Source organism: Henckelia pumila, chromosome 3 (genome assembly GCF_033568475.1).
Source record: "Henckelia pumila isolate YLH828 chromosome 3, ASM3356847v2, whole genome shotgun sequence".
NCBI lineage: Eukaryota > Viridiplantae > Streptophyta > Magnoliopsida > Lamiales > Gesneriaceae > Henckelia > Henckelia pumila.
In genome coordinates this window covers 81,671,345-81,693,653 of record NC_133122.1, presented here as the reverse complement: position 1 = coordinate 81,693,653, position 22,309 = coordinate 81,671,345, and positions in this window count along the sequence as shown.

Sequence of the window (22,309 nt, the reverse complement as noted above, 5' to 3'; positions counted from 1 at the left end):
CTCGTTTACTGACTCTATTGGGGTCATCAGGTGTCGGGATTGGGTACAGTTACAACACATATAGGAGTCGATGCTTTGTTGTCAAGGATTCACCACATACTTGCGAGTGTGGATATCCTATGCGATCTGAGGAGATATTAGTGTGACGAATCTCTGGCCAGAGTACATGATGTGATTTAAGAAATGGTTTCTTAGTAGCACATGCGATGTCACTATTTGATCTTCAAGATGTATTGCATAGTTATCGAATCTCGAGCGAATCTCGATATACAACAAGAGCAGAGAAATCTGTTGGTGTCCAAAATCTCGATTCGAGATTAAAGGTAAAAATTTTATAATTGTTATTTAATTTTTACACACACAATTTAATCGTAAGGTTGATACCCATTATGGAATCGTTCCATACAAAAAAAAATTTTAAACTTCCGCTGCACCGGGTATCAATCATAATTGATCTGAACGCCGCGTTATCCAACAGTTATCTGTGGCAGATACAGATGTTGGAACCCAGTAGCGGGTAAGGTAAACGTTCTTCTTTTACAAGGGAGGCAGACTTGAGTTGAATTCATCGCTTGGTGAGCAGCGACCTTTAGCTTAGTCTTCAGAGAATGAGATTAAGTAGTTGTTCCAGGTTGTTAATGGACGAATGTTTCGAGGACTATTAGCCGATTACTTTGCTCAGGAGTTTCCAGCGATATTCTCCGGAGTTTGTCGTTGGGCCATGAGCCGGCAAGTGATTTTGTATTTCAATGGAAATTAGCAGGTTAGAACCAATTGTTGTAATTGTGGGATGAGATAACAACTGATACCTATGATTTTCAAGGTCTAGCGGGATTAATGCCACTAATCTCCCAAGTGTGTGCTTGATGCGCTGTGCTATTGAAGTGTTAGAATCAATCGGGATCGATCTGGAAGTTTGTTGGATTGTCGCAAATGTTGAGGACTTCTTGAAGGCACGAGGTGGACCAGTATTGTTCATCCCAGTTAGTAAGTCAAGTTGACAAGGATTTGTCGTTACCCATGACAGGATAACCAATATCGTTCTAAATGTTATCTCAAGTAACGAGACAGATGACATCATTTGATACAGACTACTAATTCCGAGGATGGTATTAACCCATCTACGTGTTCGATGTGATGGTAGTGTATTTGCAAGGCAACGTCCTGAGGATTTCGTAAGATAGAGGGTTGTGGACAACGACGTTGTTGCAATATATTTTGGGGTCGACAAAGATTTTTCCATCTGTTTTCATAAGTTGGTCTCCTTTTTGGGAATTTTATATAGCATCGGGCAGGATAAGTACTGAAGGCACGTACTTTGATGCTAGGAAATTTTCATGATTTTGTTATTATCCATGGAAGGATGACCAGTAGAATCAATTGGATGATATCTCCAGTAGTGAGATTCATCATGCCACTAGAAAGGTAATCTGAAGTTTTCATATAGGAAAGAATGGTGTGCAGCAATGTGGTCGCCATGCGATGGCAGTGTCAGGAAAGTTAGCAATACAGTGTACATGTATCATGTCTTCTCGTTGATGTGAACGAATGATAATGGAAGATATTGTGTGTATCTGGAATATAGTTGATGATAAGTTACGGTCTCAACAAGAAATGTCATCGCTAAAATTCTAAGTTAGCGTTGTTGTTTTAGTTAGATTTAGTATCCGGCGGATAGTCAGAAGACTATAGGAACATCGTGATTTTCGGGTTAGATATCAGAAGGATCATGTTAATATCCGGTTAGCAGATATTTTGAAAATCAACATTACTTGGAGATCTGCTGGATTCTCAGGGATTGAATAATTATAGTAATTGTGCAGAAAGTTTGACGTAAATTTCTGGGTGATCTGTTAAATTGTCATTCAAAGTTTTCGAATGATTAGAAATTTCGATAATTGTGATGTTTAAGATTCCAGTGGATTATGGAATTGCAGTTAGTAGACAGTTGTCAGGAAATTTATTTCAACGCTAGCTTGGGTTCTCGATAGCAGCGTGGAGTTAGAACCGAGGTTAGATTCTAAAATTTTCTATTGAGATTTGGTGTGCTTCAGTGAGGTATCAACCATGTAAGTTTTAGCAGGGTCGGAGTGATCAAAATCTATTCGATCATATGTTTTATTAGACCGGAGCTATCGATAAATGTAATAAGTAAGGTTGTGCGTTACATTCTCAGGATTGCCCTAGATTTCGAGGACGAAATATTTTAAGGGGGGTAGGGGGAGAATATAGTAGCTCAAATCCTAAATTAATAACAAATTTTTGATTAGTGGCATAATCCTATTTAGATTGGATAAAACATGATTAAAAAAACTCCTGATGACTCTCAGGAGTTCAAAAATGGATTCAAAACACTCGAAAATGGTCCGGAGGAGTCCAAGCTCTCGGGTGGATCGGAAGATCTGAACCCAATGATCGGATTATCTGAAGCATTGGGAGCTCGGAAGCATTGTTTGAGATCGGAGGGTTCGAGGAGATCGGACGATCCGATCTCCATTGGATTAATAAGATAAGAATCGAGATTTGATTGGTCAGCTGCAAGAGTTCGGATGATCCGAAGGCTTGGATCGGATGATCCGAACATAATACGTAAGTAGTGACATCATAGCAAGGACACGTGTTTGGAGAGGGTTGACTAGGGACATCGGACGATCCAATCACAGAGATCGGACGATCCAAACTCCGTCTATAAATAGAGGGCCGAGAGCCTCATTTCAACTCGCCCCATTCCATCTTCCTCTTCACTTCTTGTATAGATTTAAGACATTTAGGTGTCTTTATCATAGGCCAAGGAGTGGTTTAGCGCTACCGGGATAGTAGCAAAGATGTGCCCAAGTTGTGGGTCCATCGCCATCAGCGGAGGAATGACAGACGCAGGTATGGTCCGTGTTCCCTAAAAAAATTAGGGAGTATTTAAAAGCTTAGTTAAGAATTTTTAAGCATGATTAGTGATGCATCTGTATTTTGCATTGTAGCATTGGACTGTAGATGCGGGGCATTTAGGAGTACATTACTAAGGTACGGACGTATTATCCAAGATAGCCTGGTAGGATATACATGTATTATGTTTGCATGTTTTACATGACATTTTTATATGCATTGATATTATGCTGCATGCATGAACATGTTGAGTTTTATGCCTTGATTGCATAGCCGTAGTAGGGGTAGCTCAGCCCCATATTTTAAGTGCATGGATTCCATGGATTTGGATCCAGATATATCCACAGTTTTATGGTATGGGAGCCACCACCTGATGCGACGGCCCAGCGTACTACATATCATGATGCCTTGATGGAGCAGTCTTCTGGATAGGTTCTTCAGTACCTGTGAGACCCCATTTCTAATCTTTTAAACTCGAATAATTAATCATAATCGAACACAAATAGCTGCGAAAAAACGAGTAGAATTTTTTTTTTTTTTAAAGAGCCTCGCGCCTGCACGAGGTCATCACCTCGCGCGCGTGCAGGCCAAAATTCCCGAGCCCTCCCAGGCTGCTCGGGCGTGCGCGAGGACAAGCCTCGCCCGCACGCAGGCCAAACGGGCAGAGAGAGAGCAGAAACCTGGAAATGCTACCAAAATCAATCCACAACAACTCCAATCAATTCCAAGCTCCAACACACATACATATCGATAATTAGAACATGCAAAATAATCTAAGTTCTGCCCAAAATACAATACTAGGTCGAGTTCGAAAATAGAGTTCAAAAGACTCAACAAAACTAATACAAGTTCAACGGGCTCGACACTACGACGCGGAGTCTCACTTCTATCAATCTCACCCCAAGCTAACCAAGACGACTTGGTCCAGCTCCTGATCCTCCTGATGCCAAGTACACATACAAACAAAGACAACAGCCGGATAAACCGGTTAGAAATATAATTTCTAAGTAAAAGAGACAGACATGCAATAACAGATAAACACCTCAGATTGAAATGCAATAATCAATAAAAAATCAAAATGAGAATGAATGTGTGCATGAAACTCGGGACTATCAAATCAGATAATCGAAATATCAATCGGTATTTGTTTGGGATCCCGGGGCCAAGTCTCCACAACAACTCACCGACACACCCATTCGGGGTGGATGTCGCTCAACTCAACCCCTAGATTTTAGAGCAACTATAAGAAGTATTCTGGCACTTGGAAAAACTCGAAATCCAAAGCCACTTCAATATAGCTCCCTAAATCGTCTAATTTCAAAACGAATCGAGTAATACAATATGAATGCAAGTGTAAACGAAATAATCAAACAAGTTCACACAAGCAATTAACATGCAGTATGTGATTTTCGGGGCTCAAGAATCAATCGAACTCGAGTATTCAACCCCATTCAAGTCAATGTCGTCTTTTACCTTTCAAGTCCGTCGAGGATTCAAATCTGAAAATAACAACGAACTCAAATAAATAATCAATCGAATCACCACAAATCGAAACAAGGAAAACTCAATCAATATACCGTCTTTGATTCTCAAATCGATCAACTCCCAAGTTCGATCCAAACCCGAAACTCCAATCCAAATCTGAAAATGAAGATTATACAGATTCGATGTCAATCCAAAAACTCAAAAAAATCCGGAATGAACCAAACAAACAACCGATAAACCAAAACTCGATTTTGACGGCATAACGGCTATAATCATTCAAACCAAAAATCATTAACATCATCAAACCATACTATACCATCCATATCAACTTCTCAACCAACAAATCAATAATAATCCAACCAAAATCCAACACCCCATTTTCGAAATATACCTCAAAAATCATATAAAATCCAAACTTCGATCTTTTTCCGAACCGACTTCGAATACACGATCTAAGCTAACTCAATAAAAACATACTCGAAGATGATCAAATTCTGACAACCCAAAAAAAATCAAAGTTCGAATATCGTAGCAAAACTTACGTCAGAACGAAGCCCTCATTGCAGTGATCGTGAAACTCAACTCGGAATCAAAATCTGACGGTCGGATCGTGCGAATCAGACGGAAAAAAAGCTTAAGGGATCGTTGGCTATGGCTTCCACTCTGTACGTACGAAATGGAGAAGGGAAGGGGAAAGGTATGGAGTAATGGGAAAGGCAACTTGCCTTAGGATAATATATAAAATCCACATTTTGCATTCAGGTCCCTGAAACTCCCAATTTAATTTGATTCAATCCCGGCTCAATAAATATCCAAAATAAAATAATAATCACGAATAGTAATTAATTTCAGGGTCTTACAATTCTCCCTCTCTAAGATTCAATTTCGTCCTCGAAATCTGACAGATCACAGACTGAACAAGAAAGAATCACACTGAAGATGAACTCACCTCAATCGAACAATTCTGGAAATCGCTGCCTCATATCAGATTTGGTCTCCCAATTTTCTTCCTCAAATCCGTGACGACTCCACTGAATCTTCACCAATGGAATCGACTTGCTCCTGAGTTGCTTCTCTTTTATGTCTAGAATCTGAATCGGTCGCTCGAAGTAACTCAAAGTTTCATCAAGTTTGGCCTTATCTGGTTGAAGAACATGCGATGGATCCGGATGATATTTCCGCAACATCGAGATGTGAAACACATCGTGGATGCCTGAAAGAGATAGAGGAAGAGCAATCCTATAGGCAAGATCGTCTATCTTCTCCAGAATCTCATACGGACCAAGGAATCTCGGAGACAACTTTCCTCTCTTCCTGAATCTGACAGTGCCTATGAACGTAGAAATCTTTAGAAACACACGGTCTCCCTGATCAAAAGACAGTGGTCTGCGTCTGACATTCGCATACTTGGCCTAATGATCTTGGGCTGTCTTCATCCTGATTCGAATCAACTTCACTTGCTCTGTCATATCGCGAATCATATCTGGACCCAACTCAGGTGATTTTGAAATCTCATCCCAAAATAACGGAGATCTGCACTTCTTCCCATACAAGGCTTCAAAAGGCGTCATGCCAATACTCACTTGGAAGCTGTTATTGTACGAAAACTCCACTAGAGGTAAAGACTACTGCCAACCTGAGCCAAAATCAAGCACTACTGCGCGAAGAATATCCTCCAAAGTCTGGATCGTACGCTCGGACTGACCGTCGGTCTGAGGGTGATATGTTGTGCTCAAGTGCAAACGAGTACCCAATGCCCCCTGTAGACTATGCCAAAAGTGAGAAGTAAAACTCGGATCTCTGTCTGAAACTATCGACTTCGGCACGCTGTGCAATCTCACAACCTCTCTGACATACAACTCGGCCATCTGATCGTGACGGTATGTCATACGGTATGGAATGAAACAAGCAGATTTCGTCAACCGGTCAATCACTACCCAAATCGCATCACAACCTCTGACTGAACGTGGTAGCTTCGTGACAAAATCTATAGAGATATGATCCCACTTCCATTTTGGGACAGGTAAACTGTGCAGCAATCCACCTGGTTTCTTCCTCTCGGCTCTCACTTGTTGACAATTCAGACAATGGGATACAAACCTCGTGACATCTCCTTTCAACTGCTTCCACCAGAACTGAGTCTTCAAGTCGTTATACATCTTCCGGCCTCCTGGATGAACATTGAACCGACAACAATGCGCCTCTCGAAGAATACGCTGTCTCAATTCAGGAACATCGGGCACAACAATACGGTTATTCATGAATAGCATATCATCCCTGACCTGAAACTCTGACTGATGACCTGATCTAACCTTCTCTATCGAACTCTGACTGCTCAGATCGGATCTCTGTGCCTCTCTGATCAACTGAAACAATCCTGGCTCGGCCTGAATCGCAAAAACTCTGATGGATCTCCTATCGGTCTCAAACTCCAAACCAGAAGTACAACAGTCTTCAATCAATTGAGAGACACCAATCGTAGCAAGAGATAAGGAACAAAGCTTCCGAATAAGAGCGTCTGCAGCTGCATTCTACTTTCCAGGGTAATACTTGATCTCACAGTCAAAATCCTTAAGCAAATCCATCCATCTCCTCTGTCTCATGTTAAGCTCGGACTGGGAAAACAAGTATTTCAGGCTCTTATGGTCAGAAAATATCTCAAACGACTCGCCATAAAGATAATGGCGCCAGGTCTTCAAAGAAAACACAATCGCCGCAAGCTCAAGGTCATGGATCGGATAACGAGTCTCGTGCGGATTCAGCTGCCTCGAATCATAAGCTATGACATGCTTCCTCTGCACAAGAATCCATCCAAGACCACGGTGAGAAGCATCACAGTAAAGGGAATAACCTCCCGTACCTGATGGAATAGACAAGATCGGAGCGCTGGTCAATCTCTTCTTCAACTCAACAAAACTGGCCTCGCACTCCTCGGACCAAACAAACAGTGAATTCTTCTGGGTCAACTGGGTAATCGGCTTTTCAATGGAAGAGAAACCCTCGATAAAACGGCTATAATACCCCGCTAAACCCATGAAACTTTGGATTTCTAGCACTGATGTCGGTCTCGGCCAATTCATAACTGCCTCGATCTTACTGGGGTCAACAGAAATTCCATATCCTGATACAATGTGGCCTAGAAAAACAACTCGGTCCAACCAAAACTCGCACTTTGATAGCTTAGCATACAACTGTTCGGCTTGCAAAACCTACAATACAATCCTCAAATGCTCTGCATGATCTAAACGGTTCTTCGAATTGATCAAAATATCGTCAATAAAGATAATGACGAACTCATCCAAATACCGCTGAAAGATACGATTCATCAGATCCATAAAAACCGCTGGAGCATTTGTCAAACCAAACGGCATGACTACAAACTCAAAATGCCAATATCTGGTTCTGAAAGCTGTCTTAGGCACATCCTCGTCGCAAACTCTCAGCTGATGATACCCTGATCTCAGATCTATCTTCGAATATACTGAAGAACCCTTCAGTTGATCAAAAAGGTTGTCGATCCTAGGTAGAGGATACTTGTTCTTGACCGTCGCTTGATTCAACTGGCGATAGTCGATGCAGAGTCGCATAGAACCATCTTTCTTCCTCAAAAAGAGCACTGGAGCACCCCAAGGCGATACGCTAGGTCGGATGTACCCCTTGGCAATCAAGTCTTCTAACTGCTCCTTCAACTCCTTCAATTCTAACGGAACCATTCGATAAGGTGCTTTCGAAATAGGTTGAGTACCTGGTGCAAGTTCGATGTTGAATTCGATCTCTCGAATCGGCGGCAAACCATGAATCTCGTCTGGAAAAACATCCGAAAACTCGCTAACCACCGGTATCTCAGTCAACTCAGGACAAGACCTCTTCACATCTACTGCATAAATCAGGAATTCTTCTGCTCCTCTCTGAAGAAAACGAGACATGGACAACGCAAAAATCAAAGGAATCCTGGATTGAGAACCCTTACCGAAAAACTTCCAATCATCTGCCATCTCAGGTCTGAAACGAACCACTTTCTAAAAGCAATATACTGTCGCCCTATACTTGGTCAGAGCATCAATCCTGACAATACAGTCAAAATCAGATAATTCAAGTACAATGCAGTCAATCTCAATCGAATTCCCCTCGGATTCTAACACACAGTTTCGGACCATTCTTACCGAAATAATTCCTCCACCCAAAGGTGAAGTGATAGAAATGACATCAGATAATGGCTCAGCAAATAAATCATGCATCACGACAAATCTTTCAGAAATAAAACAGTGAGAAGCACCCGTATCAATCAAAAGAAACGCAGGATAACCAAATATCGAATAGTTACCTGCTACCACGTCATTCGGAATTGCATTGGTCTGATCCTCTGTCAGGGCAAACACCCTCGCCTGGTGTCGAGGAGGTTGGTTTTGATTCTGATTACCTCCCTGATGAGTCTATTGCTGGGGCTGAAAGGAATGGACTGCAGAAGCTGATCTCTTGGGCTGAGCTGGCGGTCTAGAAGAACTGCCGCTCTGAGCTCTATCGGATCCTCGCTGAGGACAGACTCTAGCAAAGTGACCCGGCTGCTGGCAGATATTGCAACTACCAAACACGCCTCGACACTTTTCACTTGGGTGGCGTCCTCCACACTTGCTACAAGATGCTCCTGAAGACCCTGAATTCTGCCCAGAACTGAACTGTCTAGAGCCACCGGAGCTCGATGAACTGCTCCCAGACTTCTTGAATTGCTTCCCCTTCGGTCTATACTGATCTCGCCTGTTTCTGACACTGTTGCCTCCCTCAACCCTCTGAGACTGATTCGACTGCTGAGAAGGTTGGTACTGGTACTGGGATTGCTGAGGCTGAAACTGAACAGGCTGATTCTAAAAAGATCTCTGCTGCTGCTGAGAAGCTACCTGATTTCCACGTTGCATCAAAAGTCCCGCTTCAGCTCCCTTTGCCTGGTCCATAGCATCTGCAAAGTTGTTGGGTCTTCCGGTATTGACCAGGGTAAAGATCTCAGGATTCAAGCCATTGATGAAGTGATCGGCCTTGGCTTCCTTGTGATCTGCAATGTGAGGTGCAAACCTCAAGAGACTGTCAAACTTACTCACGTACTCCTCGATACTCAGATTCCCTTGCTTCAGATTCGCAAATTCGGCACCCTTTTCCTTTTGATACGAGACCGGAAAGAACCGCTTGTAGAACTCAGTCTTGAACAAACTCCAAGTGATAACGGTGCCTCGATTCTCATTGGCCCTCTTGGTCGTGGTCCACCAATTCTTGGAAACACCCTGAGGTTGGTGAATGACTAACCTGATCCTGCGGTCATCGGTATAGTCGAGAGAACCAAAGAGCTGATCAATATCCTCTACCCAACTCTCACAGTCAATGGAGTTCTCGGTGCCGGTCAAGGTAGGCGGTCGGAAAGATCAAAATCTCTTCAATAGAGTCTCCATCGGGGTGGCAGTGTCATCAAACTGATCCACTCCAGTACTATCCTGATCATTCGGAGGAGTTATAACTGGCGGCGGATTCTGAGTAGAAGGAGGAGTCAAAGGTGGTGGATTCCTTCTCAAAGATCGACAAGGTGACATCTGATATCAAAGGTTAGGACACAATATCTCAAACTCAATCTCAATCTCAAAACCTCGGTGTCCAAACTCTGCTCTGAGTACTTATGAATCTCATGGATATCCAATGATAGATAATAGCACATTTACAGATATATATCACGTAATTCATGCTTTATAAATTAAATCACAATCATGTAATTCAATTAATTCAGGAATCAATAAAGCATGCTCGCACGTATTTAAAATAATCTTTTAAATAAATCAATTACTGGCGAGAATTCAATTCATGCGGACTCGATATACCCCGCTCACTCTAGTTCAAATCCAAGAATCTTATCGCTTTGATACCACTTAATGTGAGACCCCGTTTCTAATCTTCTAAACTCAAATAATTAATCATAATCGAACACAAATAGCCGCGGAAAAACGAGTAGAAATTTTTTTTTTGAAGAGAATCGCGCGCGCGCAGGCTACGCGGGCAGAGGGCTCGCGAAGGGCTTACGTCCGCGCGAGGAGAGCGCTTGCGCGCGCGCGGGCCGAAATTCCCGAGCCCTCCCAGGCTGCTTGCACGCGCGAGGACAGGACTCGCCCTCGCGCAGGCCAAACGGGCAGAGAGAGAGCAGAAGCCTGGAAATGCTACGAAAATCAATCCACAACAACTCCAATGAATTCCAAGCTCCAACACACATACATATCAATAATTAGAACAGGCAACATAATCTAAGTTCTGCCCTGTAGTGACCCAACCCGGATCCACTACCTAATCAGAGTTACAGTAAAAGCGCACACAATAAAAGCTCAAAGCGTAAAGTGCGGATAATTAAAATACAACAAATCCAATCGGCAGAATACAACCGACGATATCACAAGTGTATAAGTCCTGTTATACAACCAAATCGAAGGTTCAGGGTAAATAAATCCCTACCCTCTACAACTTCACACTCTCCCAAGCTCAATCCTGCTGAGAGCCACCTGGACCGTCCAGCCTCAAACCTGCCCCGCCACAAGGTACACCACAATACCCAAACACAGGGGCATGAGCTAGAACGCTCAATACGAAGCAATGATATAAATACAAATATGCGCACACAGATGATTTAAAACTCAAGTGAAAACACTTGCTCATGGCGTCGAGAATATACAGTACCGGCTAGAGAGCGACTCCGTGGGGTACTCGTATACTCCATGTCAGGGCTGAGCCAACCCCATCCTGACCCAAATCCAAAACAGGATACAAGTCCCATATGGAAACTGTCATACCTGACTCGAGTCCAAAATGAGATCATAGTTCCTTATGGAGACTGTCAATGACTCATATCTCTCCGGATGCAGCCACACGTAAAATCATGTATGTGCTAAGACGGTAAAACATGCTAAAACATGATAAAGCATATATCACATACTCATGCAACATACATGCAAATATATCATGCCGGCTATCCCGGTCAGTACTTACGTACCTTACTACAGGCAGTTCCTAGCAGTCCCGCTCTAGGTTCCAAGCCTATATCAGCTCTACAATGCAAATACCCATGCATCAATAATTAAGCTCTAAAAGACTTAACTAAGCTATTGCATACTCCTAAATATTTTAAGGAGACCATAGCTATACCTGCGTCTGTCGTTAGCCCTTTGCTGTCGATAGCCTCAAAACTAGGCCATAGCTCTACAACGACATCTAGATCACTAAGCCACTTCCGGATTCCCCGTAGGACGCCTAGATCTCCCTAGATCTGAGTTAGAAGGCTTAGGAATTGAGAGAGAAGAGAGGAAATGAGCGAGTCACAAATGAACCTCGGCTCCTCTATTTATAGACGGCGTTCGGGCCGTCCGAACTCAGCTTCGGGCCCTCCGAACTGGTTCGGATCCTCTGATCATGACTTCGGATCGTACGAACTTGATCGGATCGTCCGATCCTAACTTCGGATCCTCCAAAGTCCCATCAGTGACGTCAGCCATGATGTCACCTTGCTGACGTAATTGATGACGTAAGCCCTAACCTTGTTCGGGTCCTCCGATCTCACCGACGGAGCCTCCGATCCTCTTCGGATCGTCCAAAATCCTCGGGCCTCCGATCCTGACTCCGATCACGTTCGGGTCCTCTGAACGCCAGTTCGGAGCGTCCGTACCTCCCGAGCCATGCCCACCATGTTTGAGTATCCTGGATCCATTTCTGGAGTCCGTTAGTTCAACAGGACATTCCTAATCATGTATTAAGAACATGATCATGTGATTAATTACTCATTAATCACTAATTCGAGATGCGGGTTACTACATACCCAAAATACAATACTAGGTCGAGTTCGAAAATAGAGTTCAAAAGACTCAACAAAACTAATACAAGTTCAACGGGCTCGACCCTACGACGCGGAGTCTCACTTCTATCAATCTCACCCCAAGCTAACCAAGATGACTCGGTCCAGCTCCTGATCCTCCTGATGCCAAGTACACATACAAACAAAGACAACAGCCGGATAAACCGGTTAGAAATATAATTTCTAAGTAAAAGAGACAGGCATGTAATAACAGATAAACACCTCAGATTGAAATGCAATAATCAATAACAAATCAAAATGAGAATGAATGTGTGCATGACTTCAAAACTCGGGACTATAAAATCAGATAATCGGAATATCAATCGGTATTTGTTTGGGATCCCGGGGCCAAGTCTTCACAACAACTCACTGACACACCCATTCGGGGTGGATGTCGCTCAACTCAACCCCTAGAATTTAGAGCAACTATAAGAAGTATTCTGGCACTTGGAAAAATTCGAAATCCAAAGTCACTTCAATATAGCTCCCTAAATCGTCTAATTTCAAAACGAATCGAGTAATCAGCTCAATATGAATGCAAGTGTAAACGAAATAATCAAACAAGTTCACACAAGAAATTAACATGCAATATGTGATTTTTGGGGCTCGAGAATAAATCCAACTCGAGTATTCAACCCCATTCAAGTCAATGTCGTCTTTTACCTTTCAAGTCCGTCGAGGATTCAAATCTGAAAATAACAACGAACTCAAATAAATAATCAATCGAATCACCACAAATCGAAACAAGGAAAACTCAATCAATATACCGTCTTCGATTCTCAATTCGATCAACTCCCAAGTTCGATCCAAACCTGAAACTCCAATCCAAATCTGAAAATGAAGATTATACGGATTCGATGTCAATCCAAAAACTCAAACAAATCTGGAATGAACCAAACAAACAACCAATAAACCAAAACTCGATTTCGACGGCATAACGACTATAATCGTTCAAACCAAAAATCATCAACATCATCAAACCATTCTATATCATCCATTTCAACTTCTCAACCAACAAATCAATAAAAATCCAACCAAAATCCAACACCCCATTTTAGAAATATACCTCAAAAATCATATAAAATCAAAACTTCGATCTTTTTCCGAACCGACTTCGAATACACGATCTAAGCTAACTCAATAACAACATACTCGAAGATTATCAAATTCTGACAACCCAACAAAAATCAAAGTTCGAAGATTGTAGCAAAACTTACGTCAGAACGAAGCCCTCGTTGCAGTGATCATGAAACTCAACTCGGAATCAAAATCTGACGGTCGGATCGTGCGAATCAGACGAAAGAAAAGCTTGAGGGATCATTGGCTATGTCTTCCACTCAGTACGTACGAAATGGAGAAGGGAAGGGGAGAGGTATGGAGTGATGGGAAAGGCAACTTGCCTTAGGATAATATATAAAATCCACATTTTTGCATTCCGATCCCTGAAACTCCCAATTTAATTCGATTCAATCCCGGCTCAATAAATCTCCAAAATAAAATAATAATCACGAAAAGTAATTAATTTCAGGGCCTTACAGTACCCGTCATATTGCATGTGCATTCATGGTATATGTATATTCGTACTCTCGTACTGAGATTTAATGCTCACATCTAGTGTTTTCTGTTTTTTCTGGACTCCTCATTCGACGAGGCAGTTGCAGGTGTTCCACCAGGACTGGGGATTTAGGTGGTGACCAAACAGAGCTACAGGAGTAGTAGCTAGTTTATATATTGATTTTAATTCAATTGAGTTGTGTAATTGGATTTGTTTTACCGATTGTATTCTTTCGGTCCAGTATTTATTTGGTTTCCGTAGCTTATCTCTGATTATCGTTTATTGCATGCTTATTTAAGCTTAAAACACTGATTAGTAATTGATCCAGGATAGGGTCACTACAGAAGTACCTTGTGGTGCTGGAAAATTGCGCTGCTAGATGATAGCATGTGAACCACTACCCAATCCTCCCTAATTTAGACAATTCCTCTTTATGTGACCCATCTCATCACAACGGTAACAAGCACTAGAGGATTTATGAAACATATTCTCTTGATGTTTCCTTCCACAATGATCACAACGGCCCTCCTTATTCTTCTTTCCAAACTGAAATACCACACTAGTACAAGAATAAAAAGACATAGAACTCTACTTCTTGAAACATTGTGCACGTGGTCCAAGGGATCTAACATCTTGGGAAGGCTATAGCAAATTCGCACGTGTTATACTTATCTCAGCCTGATGTCAATGGTTAACCAGACCCTAATACGACATCAGATCATCACAAACTATCATCATAGCTTGTTACCTGATCAAATATATCCTGGTTCAGACCCTGCGGTAAATGATCGTACATGGTTTGGAAACTGACATTGAAATATGGACAAAACAGGCATATGTTGATGAACTTATGCCGATACTCATCTATAGTCATGCTCCCTTGCTTCAGGCTCAACAACTCAATAGACTTAGCCTAACTAAGAGATGGATAAAAATGCATGCTCTGATACCATAAATATAGTGACCCGACCCGGATCTCCTGCTGGCTAGAACTTAAGTATGAAGTTATCTTAAAGTAATAAAATTAATCCGAAAAAATATAATTATCGGAAGACGGTAAAACATCTCAAATCAAATCTGATATAATTCAATCGGCAATCACAGTAACCCAAAATAAAGGTTATACAACAATATCGAACTATATCTCAACAAATAACAATAAAATAAAAATTAATGACCTCCTCAAGCTGTTGCTGGCACCACTCCTAAGACAGCCTCCCGCCTTTCACCTCTCGCCTCGTCAAACTTGAAACCTGTCTCGTTAAATGAGGTGTCCAAGATAATACTATGGTCGTGAGAGATTAGTTCCTAATACGTAAATATGAGTTTACGAACCGATATTACTCGTGCAAGTGGTGTGACTAGGTAGCTAGTTGAACTAGATCAATCCTGCTCAGACTATGCGTCATGACTGAGTAGTACCATCTAGGGTCTTATTCACTGGGTCTCACACACTCATCAAGATCACCATAGCCTCAGTCTCTGCCATCACGGTAGCTCCCGATGTTTGATAATATCTAGAGTGTAGGGTTGAGCGACCGTATTAACATGGGTATCTCGAAGGATATACATGCTCAACATGATATATGCAAGTGTAGCATATGTATAAAACAGTAAAACATCATGATGTGGCACAGAAAGGCAACATATAAGCATGCATACTCGCTGAATATCTCGGTTAGTACTTATGTACCTCTAGTGGACATGTCGAGTGTAAACAGGGATTACCATATCACTATAATTGGTCTAAAACTGGTCTAAAACTGGTCTAAAAACCTTAATAAAGCTAATGCCTACTCTCAATAGCTACTAGGAATTTATACTTATACTTGTATCTGTCGTCAGCCTATTGTTTTCGAAGGTCACAACTCCAACACATCTCTTTTACAGTTTCGGTCGTAGCACCTGGCTAATAATTGGCCCTTGGTACTATGGCTAGAAACACTCAAAAGTATATAGTGGACTAGTTAAACACCTAAAACATGCACCAAATTAAATATGAGAAATTCACGGTCTATTTATGTACAACGTTAGACAATCTAATCCTAGTTCGGACGATCAAATATCCTGCATTCAATGAAGTGTCAACATCGTCTTGACACCTAAGTGGACAGTTGGAATCAGACGGTCTGAACTCATGATCGGTAGATCCGATTTCCTTACGTGTCCATGCTCTTTTGACACCTCACAATATGCATGGCCTAACTTCTTTTCGGACGTTTCGATCTACGTTCGATGGATCCGATCACTTTTGTTGCTTCTGAACTCACCATCAGTGGATCCGAATTATTCGGAGGATTGAACTCAAATCCTTTGCTTGCGAACTGTATAATCACTTGATTTAATTATTTAATGACCTCTTAATCATCTTGAGCATTTTAATTGCATAAAATAGTACTTTCTTTTATGATACATAGAGACGGAGATAGAAAATTCATTAGAGGGGCGAAATTTCGTTATTGTTATTTTTCCAAACATTAGTAAAATAAGTACTAATATTAAAATAACTTTTATTGCATAATTGTGTCTTTGTATCTAGCTAATGAATATTTTTTGAAAACAGAACTTTTGATTATTAAAATAAAGAAACTCATATTAAGAATTTATAGAATTGTGAGGGGTTTTGAATAAATGAATCAGAATAAAAAAGGATCAAAAAAGAGACCAAAATTACGAATTTATTTCATTTTTCACAGTAGGCAGGTGAAAAGGCCCTACCAAGGGTGAAGCCGTGGCACCTAGGCGCCACCCAGGGGCGCCTAGGCGCTTCCTGGGCAAGGCCCTATCTCCCAGTCCCCTCCGGGGGGTGCCTCACCGCTAGTGGTTGCCCTGGATTCTCTTTTAAATGTCTTTTTAATGTCCTAAATCTATGTTTAAAGTCTTTTAAGGTGTTGGAACCATTTATAAGATGTTTCATGGAAATATTTTCAAGTTTTGATGTTTGAACTAAAAGAACGACACACGTGAATCGATTTAGCTATGTAGTGCATCTATATGTAATTTATTCTTCACGAAAGTTATGTTCATTATGAAAGCATGAAGTTTTATGAACATAAAGTTTATGTACTCATTTCTTTCAAATAGCATGCATGATTTTCAAACACGAATGATTCTAAAGGCATGAAATATTTATGAAAGTTGACGAGGAAACTCTTATGAGAAAGTTATGTGAAGTTCATGATGATGAAATTTTATGATAAAATTTTATGAAGATGATGATGAAGTATTATGATGATACGTTATGCATAATAAAATATTTTGATGTTGTATGTGTTCTTGTAGTTGCAGTACAGGATTGGTAATCTTGATTGAGCCCTGGAGGGGCCCTTCCAAAAAATAAAAGTTTAATGTGCATATAGACGAAGTTCGGTATGGGACAATATGCGTATTGGCTTCGGCTAGTATGAATTGTACCAAATGTTAAATGCTTGTTGTACAACGACCGTGATTACGAGAACCTAATGTGCTCATAAATGGTGTCTATCACAATTACATATATTTCATCGCAAAAAATGAAATATTTTTATGCCCATGATTTTATATGCTCGATGTTTTGTTTTAGTTACACTTATGCATTATGTTCTTATTATGTATTATCTATGTAATGAAGGTTTTTTGCTGAGTCTTTAGACTCAATATACTTGAATGGTGCAGGTAATGATGCTTTAAACAATTTCATAAATGAGTACACAAATGTATATGAAGAGGAGTAGCAGAGAGGGCGAGAGAGTTGGGACGCACACGCGCGTTGTCCGAAGAAACCTATTCCGTTTTAAATTTGAGAATCGCTATAACACAAATTTTTCAGTAAACTTTTTGATTGATGGTTGTAAGCAGGAACACAATTTTTACTTTTTCAAGTATTTTATGAATGTTTCGGTGCTAAACTATTTTTTTATGAAAATTTTCTTTATTCCAAATTCTTTTAAGAATTTAAATGAATGCATGTTATTGAGTGACTCCCTCGAGAGTCGGGGACGTCATAGATCCGATCACATTCGTTGCTTCCAAACTCACCATCGGTGGATCCGAACTCTTCGGAGGGTCCGAATTCAAATCTTTTGGTTCCGAACTGTATAATCAGTTGATTTACTTATTTAATGACCTCTTCATCATGTTGAGAATTTTAATCGAATAAAATGGTACTTTCTTATGTGATACATAGAGACGGAGCCAAAAAATTCATTAGAGTGGCGAAATTTTATTATTTTTATTTTTTATAGTTTTTGAAAACATAATATTTGATTATTAAATTAAAGAAACTCGTGAAAGGGCAATGTGCTCAATTTATATTTAAAAATAAATATTTAATAATAAAACACGAATAAATACTAGTAGAGGCTCAGAGGAGTTGGCGCGGCGGATAGTGGGTGTGATATGCCCCTCCCTTTGACTCCGTCTTTGGTGATTGACGTGGATGTTGACATATTGGATCTTTGATAAGAAACTTACATGCAGGGGCGGCTCCATTAAGCTGCCCTCCTTAATTTTTTTTTAAAAAATTATTATAACAATTTTAAATTTAAAATAAAATTATAATTATGAACTTAAATTAGAAATCAAACACGAAAATACAATAGAAACTAAAAAAATTATGTTAAGCTTCATTGTTAATGTGTGCAAAGTGACACAAAAATTTGTGGCTCATAGTCTTTAAAAAATTGAAGTCTAGACACTAAAAGTTTTAAAACCTATACACAACTGAGTTTTAAGGTTTTTAAACCTAAAAACAAATTGTTGAAGCTAGAATCATTAGCTTATAAGTTTCTGAGTTTGACTCTGATTTTATCAGTCACAATAACTGTAGTGAAGAGAAAATTTTTTCTGTTACGAATATTAATTACTTATACTGAAAAATATATATTATGAAGTTTGTCGAATGAAGTTATTATTATTAATTATTTTCAGAAAAAATTCATGTCATAAACGGTAAATTGTAAGTTAAATTTGAAATCTAACAATATTATTTAAATTTCAGTACTATATTTAACTATTGTTATGTGATGATAGTATATATATATATATATATATATATATATATATATATATATATATATTTGTGATCTTTAGTTCTGTCCGGCTGTCCCCCTTGATAAAATTCCTCATCCGCCCCTACTTACATGTCTGTATTGATTTTTTTATAATATCATATAACTTTCAAAATCTATGCATGTTAGCATTCACGATTTTCACATAAACAATCTCTTGTTAGTAAGCTAGACTTAGGTTAAAAAAGACGAAAAATAAATACAAACCAGAGAACAAAAAAAATTCATTGTTAATAAAAGAATAAATACTGAAAAAAAACTATAGAATGAAAGTTGATGCGTTAAAAAATTTCACATCAAATACATTATTTCGAACCGATAATCAATGAACCAATTTCTTCAATAAATCAGGTCGAATGATCCTAAAATATTTCTGTGTATCAAAGAAAACATGTGAAATAGCTCGCCGGAAGGCGAAGCCACTCCGATGCTCAAGTCAGTAGAGGATTCAATAGAAAAAATATGGAAAAGATGTATGAAGAGTGCGTAAAAGCGTATAAAAGAGTTGTAGAAAAAGTATCATCATAAGGGTTAGAGAGTACCCCTTATTTATAGGAAGAAAGTCCTAGTCCATATAGAATTTTATTGCATAAGTGAGACGTCCCCTATTTCTCAAACATTTAATAAAATAGTTGCGAAAAAAGAGTGAGAAAATTTTTTTAAACTTTAAACGATGTAGGGTATGCATCACACTAATTCCCAAAGAAAATAAAATCTAAATCTTTAACAATAAAAATCGTGTCTCAATGTTCATGAAGTCTAAGAAATACGGATGCAACCCTACTGTCAAGACCATCTAAAATACGGAACGTCAAAACCTACTACAAACATTTAAAGACGATAGGAAAAATTGAGTTCAATTAATTAACTATGTATATAAAATACAATTAAAAATAATCAAAGAACTCACTTAAGAACATTATATGAAATAAACATTTAAAAGACGAACCATTTGAAATCCTCAAAACTCATCTTTAAAAGATTGACAATTCAAATAATTAAATCATTACTCTTAAACATCGTACATAAAATATTGTAACAATATGATATAAATAAGCATAGGTAAATATTTTTGGTTTAAATACATCAGAGCTTCTGAACTGTCGTGTCATTCAATGACTTCGCCTCTTGGACTCTTCAGTCATGCTACCAGAGCTTTTTAAATCAAAACTGTTAAACCATCTGCACCATTCAAGTATAGTGAGTCTAAAGGACTCAGCAAGATTAAAATATACATATCGATGTCATTATAGCTTCAAAATAATTTAAACTTAAAATGACTTGAACATACCTAACATGATACCTTGAACTTGAAGAATTTTAACATAAACATCATGGAACTTTAAACTTAAAATCTTGAACATGAACTTCAAAACTCTTAAGAGATGCAAGAAACTTAAACTTGGACATCAACTTACTTAACTTTAAATCTTGAAAGTATACCTCATGCATATTCTCAAAACTTTACCATTTCATTCTTAAATGAACGTTTACACATAACATCTAATGTAAATCATGAAATTTGAGCATACAATTATTCATGAACATAAACCATGAACATAACATAAAAACTTATCACTTGGGGGTGATGAATTATGTGAAATTGTGGCAACCGTCATAATGGGCACATTCGTAGTTCCTGTTGATCAACAAGCATATGGCACTAAGCCTCATAATATTCGTTCTTTGGAAAGGCCCTCTTCGGAGCTCATCCCGGAGCACCAGTCCCATGTACTTATCTGTCTCTTGAGCCATGTTTGGAAAGGCCCTCTCCGGAGCACAAACCGGAGCACCAATCCCATGTTTGCCACCACAAAGACACATAAGACATCAAAAACATTTTCATACATTAACATGTCATATCATGCTTCATCTTAACATCATTCATTCATGTCTCATCATTTTATCATTTCATCATAACTTTCATCATAACATTCATTTCATTATGAAGCATCATCATATCATCGTAACTTCCGTCATAACTTTTGTTTCATGAACATAAAACTTTTGTAGTGACCCTTACCCGGATCACCTACTAAACAGAACTTATGCATGCAATTAACTTAATTAAACAGATATCAGAATAAAACTGCGGAATCCAATAACATTATACAATCCCAAGTAAAGGAATCTGTAATTATCCAATAATATACAACCAAATCGAATTGCTGTATAAACCCAAACAACAGTAATAAAACCTAGACGAAGCTCCAGCTGGCCAACCACTGACTAGCCCCTCCTGGATCCACCCTCCTCGTCCAATCGCAAACCTGCCCCATGGAATAGGGTGTCCAGAAAATACAGAGTACGAGACGTGAGCATAAAACGCTCAGTGCGAGAGTATGAGTATACATGCATGCAAAGTGAACTCCCTATAGACTCGAGGTCAAGGATCAGATAACAGAGACAGACCGGGCCCTGGTATGTAGCACGCTGTGCCGTCGCTTCAGGAGGTGGCTCCCATACCGAGATAACCGTGGATACGCCTGACCCAAATCGATGGAAGTCCATCCACTAACAGGATAGGGTACAACCCTACTACAGACATCTCGAAGGAGATACAGCAAGATGCAAATGAATGCAGCATAATATCATGGCATATAAATCATGCAGTCATATAATACATGCATACTCAGTCAGGATATCTCGAACAGTACTTTCGTACCTCAAAACAGTGAAAGCTCTACCAACTCTAGGTCCACGCCTATAGTCTGCTCTACACTGCCAAATGATACTACTATCATTAAAGTGCTCTAAAAGCCTTAACTAAGCTATTGCATACTCCTAAATATTTATAGGGAGCAAAGCTATACCTTCGTCCGTCGTTAGCCCTTTGATGTCGATGCCTCCAAAACTTGGGCACGACTCCGCTACGACTACCGAACGCCACTCCGACCTCCGGACCAAGCCTAAGAAGACTAGAACAGCTCCAAAAGGACTAGAAAGGAAAGGAGAACTCGGAATTGGCAAATGAAAGTGAAGTCTCGGCCTTCTATTTATAGACAACGATCGGAACTTCCGATCCTTGATCGGAACGTCCGAACCTCGATCGGAACATCCGATCTGTCATCGGAGCTTTTCGAAGATCCTGATCTGCCACGTGTCAAAATATCACTTCATGACTCCGGATAGGGGTGATCGGAGCTTCCGGTCCTGATCGGAGCTTCCGATCCAACCACACGTCATGCCTGACGTAATAACATCGGTGCCTCCGATCGCTCATCGGAGCTTCCGATCCCGTTCGGAGCTTCCGATCGTGCCTTCGGAGCTTCCGATCCGTCCGATACCTAATTCAATTAATTAGCATTAATCCTTTAATTACTCAATTAGGGCACGGGCTACTACATTCTCCCCCACTTAAGATATTTCGTCCTCGAAATCAGATCTTAAGTACCGAATGCAAATACAGAAATCAGAAACATTCTTTATTCAAATCAAACGTTTACAGAGTTTGCAACTGAATACAACTTA